The 8459-nt window shown below is 40.4% G+C and overlaps 1 pseudogene across 1 annotated transcript in view; it reads right to left on the bottom strand.

Moving 5' to 3' along the window:
- The window catches only part of LOC121849555, a 14446-nt pseudogene extending 10902 nt beyond the window's left edge, over positions 1–3544 (bottom strand). The window contains exons 1-3 of the transcript XR_006085257.1: positions 3410–3544; positions 2973–3323; positions 483–799 (exon numbers count right to left, since the gene is read on the bottom strand). The product of XR_006085257.1 is annotated as an Ig heavy chain C region, membrane-bound form-like (transcript). The remainder of the gene's footprint in view (positions 1–482; positions 800–2972; positions 3324–3409) is intronic.
- Between the last annotated feature and the right edge of the window lie 4915 nt (positions 3545–8459).

The raw sequence follows: 8459 nt of genomic DNA on the forward strand, positions 1-8459 counted from the left end.
AAATTGCGCAGATTTGCTGAAATGCTTCCATTTCAACCTGAATTCGGAAGGTTTTTTTTAAGAACTACAAAAGAGCGATTTACAAATTAATACCCAATTCAAGTCCCCCCCCTCCTCCCTCCGAGTCCAGACAATATTACAGTTTAAGATCAAACCATCTTACAGGCTGAGACGAGGTGGGATTTTGAACCTTCGAAGCCCCGGAGAGCACAACACAGAATGACTCCGACTGTTGGGGAATGTTCTGCTCCTGTGCCATTGTTGCTATGATTGACAACTACTGTAATATTTCCTCCAGTAAGACAACAATGTCCAGAAAGTTTCCAGCAAACCGTACAAACTGTGTATGGATTGTTATCTCTTTGCGAAATTTATAGCAAAATGAACATAATCGACAACATATGACAAAACAAAATTATTATTATTAAAGGTAGATTGACAATCAGTACATTCGATTATCGGTGCACATTCCTGGTTTAGGTACAACTGGATCTGGCGATGCTTTTCTCGAGCGGAGTGGCCAGAGTCTGGTGTTTGACCACACAGGAATACAGGTCGTGTGACTCCCACTCGGAGGTTGGCAGAGTCAGATAACTGCTCACACTGTACGTGTTGTCCGCCTGCTGTTTGATCGCACTCGTTTCAACACCTTGACTTCTGGCACTGCCATCCACAGTCCACTCGACCTCCACAGCTCCCGGGATAAAATCATTCACCAGACACACCAGGGTCGCCTTGCTCTTTGCTGTGATTTGATCTGGTGAAGGCGGAAGGACAGTCACCGAAGGGCCCTGTGGCTCTGGAAGGAAAAGATTTTGTACTTAGATCATGTCCATTATTTGATAAGACGAAGGAAAGTTGAAAACTAAATATCAAATCTTTGTATCAAATACTGCAACGTGTTCTTGGTCTGTTGATAATGATCTTGAACAGTGACAATGTCCGTCTATAAAGATATTAAATCAGTGTGAAGCGGTTATTGTTGTTAAGGGTTGCTCACCAAACGCTCTGTAGTTTATTATACTATCTCCAGATTATCACGATCCCATTTACGAAATGAAGGACTGCAATCACCAGAATCGACAACAGACACTAAAACCAGGTCACAGTGAATACTGCCGGAGCAGCTGATTGACAGCGCAGTAAAACTTTCGGATTATTAATGATATCTCTGTGAAAGCTCATTCACACGATAGAAAATTTCTCCCACCAAAATGCAGTCAATTCACTTCACGGTATACTCTGTGAAGCGCTTTGAGACGTCTCGAAGACGTGAAAAGCGTTATGCCAAATTCAAGGATAAAACTCAATGAAAATTAAAGTAAATATAAAATAAATGCTGCTAACTGACAATGTTTGCAACTAAACGCTCCATTCCGATGAATTCTCTCCAAACATCCAACTGTCGCCTCTATTTCCAACACTGCCCAATTCTGGGAAGAAATGTGTTTGAGTACTTTTTGGAGATTGAATAATCGCTATACAATGGCTGGGCACAAACTATACTTTCTCTGATGTCCTTTCCTGAGTCGAGGTGGAACGGGATTCAAGATTGACGGTTGTGCGGATAAACAATGACGGATTTCAACAAACTGGAAGATGGTCCAGAATACAAATAAAAATTCACACTTGTACAGAGCCTTTCACCGTGACCACTTACAACCAGATGATCATCATAATAATAATCATTGCATTGCTTATAGCACCTTACCACATCTTCGAGACGTCTCAAAGCATTTCACAGAAGATACTGTGAAATGAATTGACTGTATATTTGGCGAAAGAACACGAAAAGCATCAGAATCCGAAACTGGTTTGTGTACAATCTCCTGGTTCAAAACATAACGAAATGAAACGAGCTATTTATAAATAAAAGCAGAACATTGACAGTTATAAGGATAACGAATCCGTTCCAATAGGTAGCCTTCGGAATTACAGCTGATCGGGATTATTGTAAACCCATAATTGTTTTATTGCACGCCCTATAAAAACAATCAGTCTTTCGACAAAAAAGTTTTAGAGACACGAACGGCAGTTATTGAAAACCTGGAAATCCGGGGGAAAAGGAAAGGGGTTCGCTTTGCTCAAATGTTGTATGAAGGAAAAGTCAATAATTAAGCGTTTGAGCAGCAAAATAAAGCAAAGGTTCAGCAGCTGGAAAGAATGAATGCCAATTTCACAAAGTTTCATAGGGCGCTTGAAGTATATTCCATTGCATTTATCATAAATATCACTGCGCGGTAGACAGGAAATAATCAAGTTACATTTCCATTATTGAGATAACATTTTTCTTTCATTTCTGCTTTGACCAGATTGAGCCGCCGCTCAACAGTCTGTGCCTTCACTCAGCGCCGATTCACATCTGAACAATTACAGCAACTTGTGGGGAAACACTTGTGACATTACTGAGTCTCTGCTGCTGATTACAGTGGTGCTCCCCTCAGCGACATCAAACACCGAATCCGGAGAAAATAAAACATGTTAAACAATCAAATATCCGAATACAACTCCGCCGAAAGAAGATAATAGATATATCGACTAATGGGAAGAATAACACAGAGGTTCTTTGCACAAGTCTAATTTCTATCAAAATTCGCATTAATTCACTGAGACGATCATAACATTGGAATTGTTCTCAAATAATGGATTAGTTGCTTATGTGAAATACTGGTCAGAGAAACCTTTCTCAGAGTAATTCCCGGTCATATGGGTAATAGTTGAAGACTGTTTCTGGTTCCCTTGGAAGTTTAACGTCTTGAAATATTCAAGTATTTCTACGATGTACTTCTACAAACATTTCTACGATGTTTTTTCATCTGAGATTGAACTCCTCACCAATCGGTTCAGCAATCCTGAATAAATCTGGTACCAGGAATTTGGTTGTCTAATGCAAATCAAAATAATTATTGGAAACAACAATATTTAGCTTGAACCCACCACGTGCAAAGTGTAGAATGCGAAAGATCACTTACTTTTCAAACTCAGTTCACTGCCTTTCCCGAAAAAGAAGTGATACGGACTGCTCTTATCCCTGGCACCACAGGAGTAATCGGCGGCGTCCTCAGCTTGCACACCGCTGATGGTTAAATGCACGGCGTTGTTCCCTGAGTCCGCAGAACCAGAGAATCGATCAGGAATCCCCTGAGGTTTGCCGTTGTAACTTGACCAGAGAAGCACAGGGGCGCCGTCAAGCTTCTGCTGGTACCAGCTGGTGTAGTAGCTGCCGATGCTGCCTCCGGACATGGTACAGGTGATCTTGACGGTGTTTCCCGGGGAGGATGAGATGGACGATGGCTGAGTCAGGGTAACAGCTGCGGTTGTGCCTGGAGAAACAACAAGTCAATATGTACATTGTAAAACCGTACAAATTGAATGTAACTCAGATCAGTGCGGATTCCATAGCGCTTACCATGTAAACACAGGAGCAAAGCGGACAGGACTCGGAGCCAATCGCCCATCGTGAATAGTTTGATGAAGATCAGAGAGATGAAGGATTTTCCAGACCAAAGCCACTTTACTGCTTGTTCTCAACTTCTCCTTAAGAACCATCAGGTGATGTAAGTCCAATTGAATTAATGAACTATGCAAATCACCATCCGGGTTGCACCGCCCAATCGGAGTTTTGTTCTGAACTGGAGATTCAAGATCATGCAGATTGGAGACATTTTACCGCCGATACTTCAAAAGATATTTCATGATAATATTACATAACGTTTCTCTGTGAAGTGTTTGAATTATTTAAGAATTTTTCTTTCCAGTATGAAACAGATTACTTGATTGAAAATGAAGGTAGAATAAAATAATTCTCAATAATTTACAGAATGTTGGAAAAGTCTTATTCCATTAAATACAAATATATTTCTCAGTTTTGTAGCATATGAAACCTGCAAGATTTTCCGCTGCTCCACGTGGAACTACATTTTTGTGGAGCTCTTTCCTATGTTGGATAATTTTGTTGGTAAGAAATTTTCATCAGTTACAATTTGCACGCTGTGAGATGCAGACCTGAACAGGAGGCTATATTTCATGTCAATGGTAAAGCTTTTATATCATTGAACTATACAGCGGGTATATTATCACATTATAAATAGCATTTACATTGTATTCCATATAAATTGTCCAAGTCAGCACTGCGCAGGCAACAGCCCCATCCTGCCCGCACTCTCAGATTCACTTTGCTCCACTGGGCCTCGCTCCACACATAATCATCTGTTTAATAGCAGCATTAGAGTTGCAATCCCTTGTTGCGATGCTTAAAAAAGAAAGTTTCTCTCTAAACGTTATAAACGGGGAAGGGAGACTGGGCTCTTTTGAACCGCTTGACGGGAGGACATCTCCGCAGATAACCATAGGTGTTTGTCATCTTATTGATGCAGTTTTGCGCTGTTTCCAACTTCGAAGTGTGGAGAGGCGAAGATGGACAAGCAATGGGTTTACCATTAAAATACCCTCAATTACAAATTATATGGGTTTAACTGTTTCAAACCCAGCAGCGTCTCAAATGATAATTTGGTGTCCGCAAAGTTGGTTATATTCAATCTAACTCTAATAATTTGCAGAATACCGTAAGCGTTGTTAAGGGAGAGAGGGATCATTCAATTCCCTTTCCAGTAAAATTGGCACAATAACAATAATCCTTGCGTTTGATTTAACCCCTTATCACATGTTAGAGATGTATCAAAGGCATTTTTCATAGAATATCATGGATTTATTAAATCTCATCATTTTTGAAGAGGCTCAGAAGTGACTGTGATTTGCTATTCCTGCCCTCAACCACCTGCCAACAACTAAAAGCAATGAACACTCAAATTGGGGTTTGGCTTGGCACTCTCGGAAACAAAGAATATGGTAGACTTTGAAAAGGAGTGGGTGGAAGTGTTGCTTCCTTAAGCATATTTTGCTAACAATTAAACAATGAACAATTTGCGAATCAGATGAAATATTGGGCAGAGTTTCTAACACTCTATTCTATTATTTTTGTTCAATTGTGAACTAAATTATTAATTTCCAATTCAATTTTAGATAATACCGGACACTAATGTTCTCTTCTTGTCTGGCTGCTGTGTTTCGCCAGCAACATATACAGTCATTTCACTTCACAGTGTGTCATGTGAAGCAGCTTCAGATATCATGTCCATGTGATAAGGCGATATATCAAATGCAAGGATTATTATTAATATTGGGCGCTAACGTTCTCTTCTTGTCTTGGAAAGAGGCTGATCAATATATTTGTAATGAACAAAACACAAAATACAGCAGATGCTGGAAATCTGAAACAAAAACAGAGATCGCTGGGAACACTCCGCAGATCAGGCAGCATCTATGGAGAAAGGAAAGTGAGTCGAAAGTGACTTATTTTCCTTTATTACACAGATGCTGCCTGAGCTGCTGAGTGTTCCCAACGCTTCTAATTTTTGTTCGTAATGAAGTTTGCCTCCACCATGTTTAAACAAACCAAAGTAAATTGCAATGCCTCTGACTGCATGATATGCTGTGAAGCACTTTGTGACATGTCAATGTATGGTAGGATGCTATATGAAAGAATTATCTCTTGTAATACTGGATCTTTTGTAATAAAACATCAACAACTGTAAATCTGTATTTCCTTCCAGGAAACAGATGTGATGGCATCAACACAAAAACTGAATATCGCTGTTCTTGACATCTTCATGACAACTATTATGTGTTGTTATATGGTACAGGAAATGTCTATGCAGATTTACGTAACTCACCATTAATGCATGCATTGAACTCTGCGCATGTGCCGATCTATTGGCACATTTGTGATACATCAACTCAAAGGACTTCCACTTGAGCAGAAAGATAGAACAATCTTCATTTTACATATACTTACAGTATTTCTACAATACATGTACCATAGTATTATAAAATAAATGTATAATAATACATTGGATGCAGCAATTTTCATATCAAGGGGACGTTTTGTGATGCTTCACTGGATTTAATGTACATTTTTACTTGGCAAACGTGGCAACCAACTTAAGCACAGCAACGTCTCACAAACAGCCATGAAGTAAAGGAAATTTTCCTCGGGGAAAATCTGTCCAGGAACTCAGGACACATTGTATTCTCACTTTGCAGAGTGACAAAGAATGTTAAACATCCACCATGAATGGAAAAAAGGTATGGTACCTCCAACCATGCAGGCATCCACATTATTGCATTGGAGTGTCACTTCAGACCACTTCAATTCAAAGGCCTAATGTGGAAATCGCAATCTATTGCATTAGAGATCAGAAGGATACCAACTGTGGTCATGCTGAGACATTTAAGAATCTACCTGAAAAAGAGTTGGATACCTACCCAGTCCATTCTCCAATTTTGATTTGATCATTTCGGGATCAGTTCCAATTTCCACACATTGACAAGACATAGGCTCATGCCAGCACCTCAGCACCAGCACATCAGCATCTCAGGCAGTGGGAGCATCAGCATCCCAGGATGCACACATACTTCAGCAAGCCAGTAAGCAATCTAGACATCTTGGTCACCCCTCAACTGTCCTTTCTATCCCAAAGGCATGTCCTGACCCGTTCTGCCTTGCCCCACCTTCTCAATATTACTGGACTCAGCTATTGTCGCAGCCCTCAGGCTGATGAAACCCTAATAAATGCTCTCATTAGAACCAAACTAAATATGCCAACACCTTGCTTGTCGGCCTTTCCATCTCTTCCCTCCACAATCTGCAGATCATGCAGATCTCTGCAGCTCGAGTTCTCTCCACGGCCCCTCACAGCCTCAATTAACTGGCTCCACTGGCTTCCCATACCTAGAGTATCAAGTTCAAAATTCTCATCTTCACCTTCAAGGCCCTCCATGGCCTTGCCTCCTCCTACTTCACTTACCAGCTAACAACTTATCAAACGGTCCGCTCGCTCGACTCAGTCGGCTCCGGCAGTGGTTGGACCTACAGCATGTCTGCCCACACACTTTGGAAAGCCATCCCACATTTCTTTCACCTCGATTCCTCCGATAGCAACACAAGGAAAGCATCAAGCCTCTCTGTGTCTATTCTACCTCTGTTGTTTTGTTAAATAAGATTCATTTTAATATTAATACATAGGCTCCAGCTGTTTCTCTATATTCGTCAATGTTTCATTTCCCTCTTCACTGATTCAACCGCAGTGTCCACTTATAGTCCTGAATTGAACATTTTAATAACATTCATGTAATCAAAAGTACAATAACCTTATTTGTTGTAACCATGGATGGCTTATTCCACCAATTCCTAAAATCTTAGTGGTTTCTTTCTCCCCTGTTTCCTACCACCATGCATATATGGGTATTGATATACACACATACACATATATATACATTCACTATTAATTCTTCTTTTGCTCTTCTTACAAACCATATGAAAATCAACCTTTTCTAACAAGTTTGAAGGGAACTGAACATTTCGGAATGTTTTCACAAATAAGTTGAATATTATGCTTCTATTCCTTTGGTCCTCTAAATTCCTTGTGGAATATGTCTTCCCATTGGATGGAATTCTGTGTATGTAATTTCATCAAATCATTAAATCTTTACTGTTTATCTAAATGTGCACCTGAACATATCAAAAGAAACTCGTGGTTTGGACAGAACCGAATAACATAACATAACAAAACATGAGGAGCAGGAGTAGGTCATTCGGTCCTTCAAGCCTGCCCCGCCATTCAATCATGGCTGATCTTCTAATCTAACTCCAGCTAATAACCTGACCCTGCCTTATCCCCAAATCCCTTAATCCCTTTTGCAATAAGAAATCTATCTATCTCAGTCTTGAATATGTTCCAGGACTGAGCGTCAACAGCCCTTTGGGGTAGCGCGTTCCATACATTCACCACTCTTTGAGTGAAGAAGTTCTTCCTCAACTCAGTGCGAAAGAAGCCTGGCCTCTGATTTTAAGGTTGTGACCCCTGGTTTTAGTTTCTCCAACCAGGGAAAACAATCTCCCACTATCTATTCTATCATGCCCTTTGACGATCTTATACGTTTCTATAAGAACCCCTCTAATTCTTCTATATTCGAGAGAATATAGGCACAAATTGGTCAGCCTATCCTCGTATCCCATCCCCTTCATTCCTGGTACTAACCTAGTAAATCTTCGCTGTACCTCCTCCAAGGCAAGTACATCCTTCCTTAAATAAGGAGAACAAAACTGCACACAGTATTCCAGGTGTGGTATGACCAGGGCCCGATACGGTTGCCGCAAGACTTCCCTGCTCTTATACTCTAATCCATTCATAATGAATGCTAACATACCGTTCGGCTACCTAATTGCTTACGGCACCTGCAGACTAACATTCTGTGATTGGTGTACAAGGACACCCAAATCTCTCTGGACACTAACACATTCCATTCTCTCCCCTTCTAAAAAATAACCCGCTGTACTGTTTTTGTTACCGAGGTGGATGACTTAATAATAATAATAATAATACTCGCACTTCCCTACA

Source organism: Callorhinchus milii, unplaced genomic scaffold (assembly GCF_018977255.1).
Source record: "Callorhinchus milii isolate IMCB2004 unplaced genomic scaffold, IMCB_Cmil_1.0 Scaffold8, whole genome shotgun sequence".
Taxonomy (NCBI): domain Eukaryota; kingdom Metazoa; phylum Chordata; class Chondrichthyes; order Chimaeriformes; family Callorhinchidae; genus Callorhinchus; species Callorhinchus milii.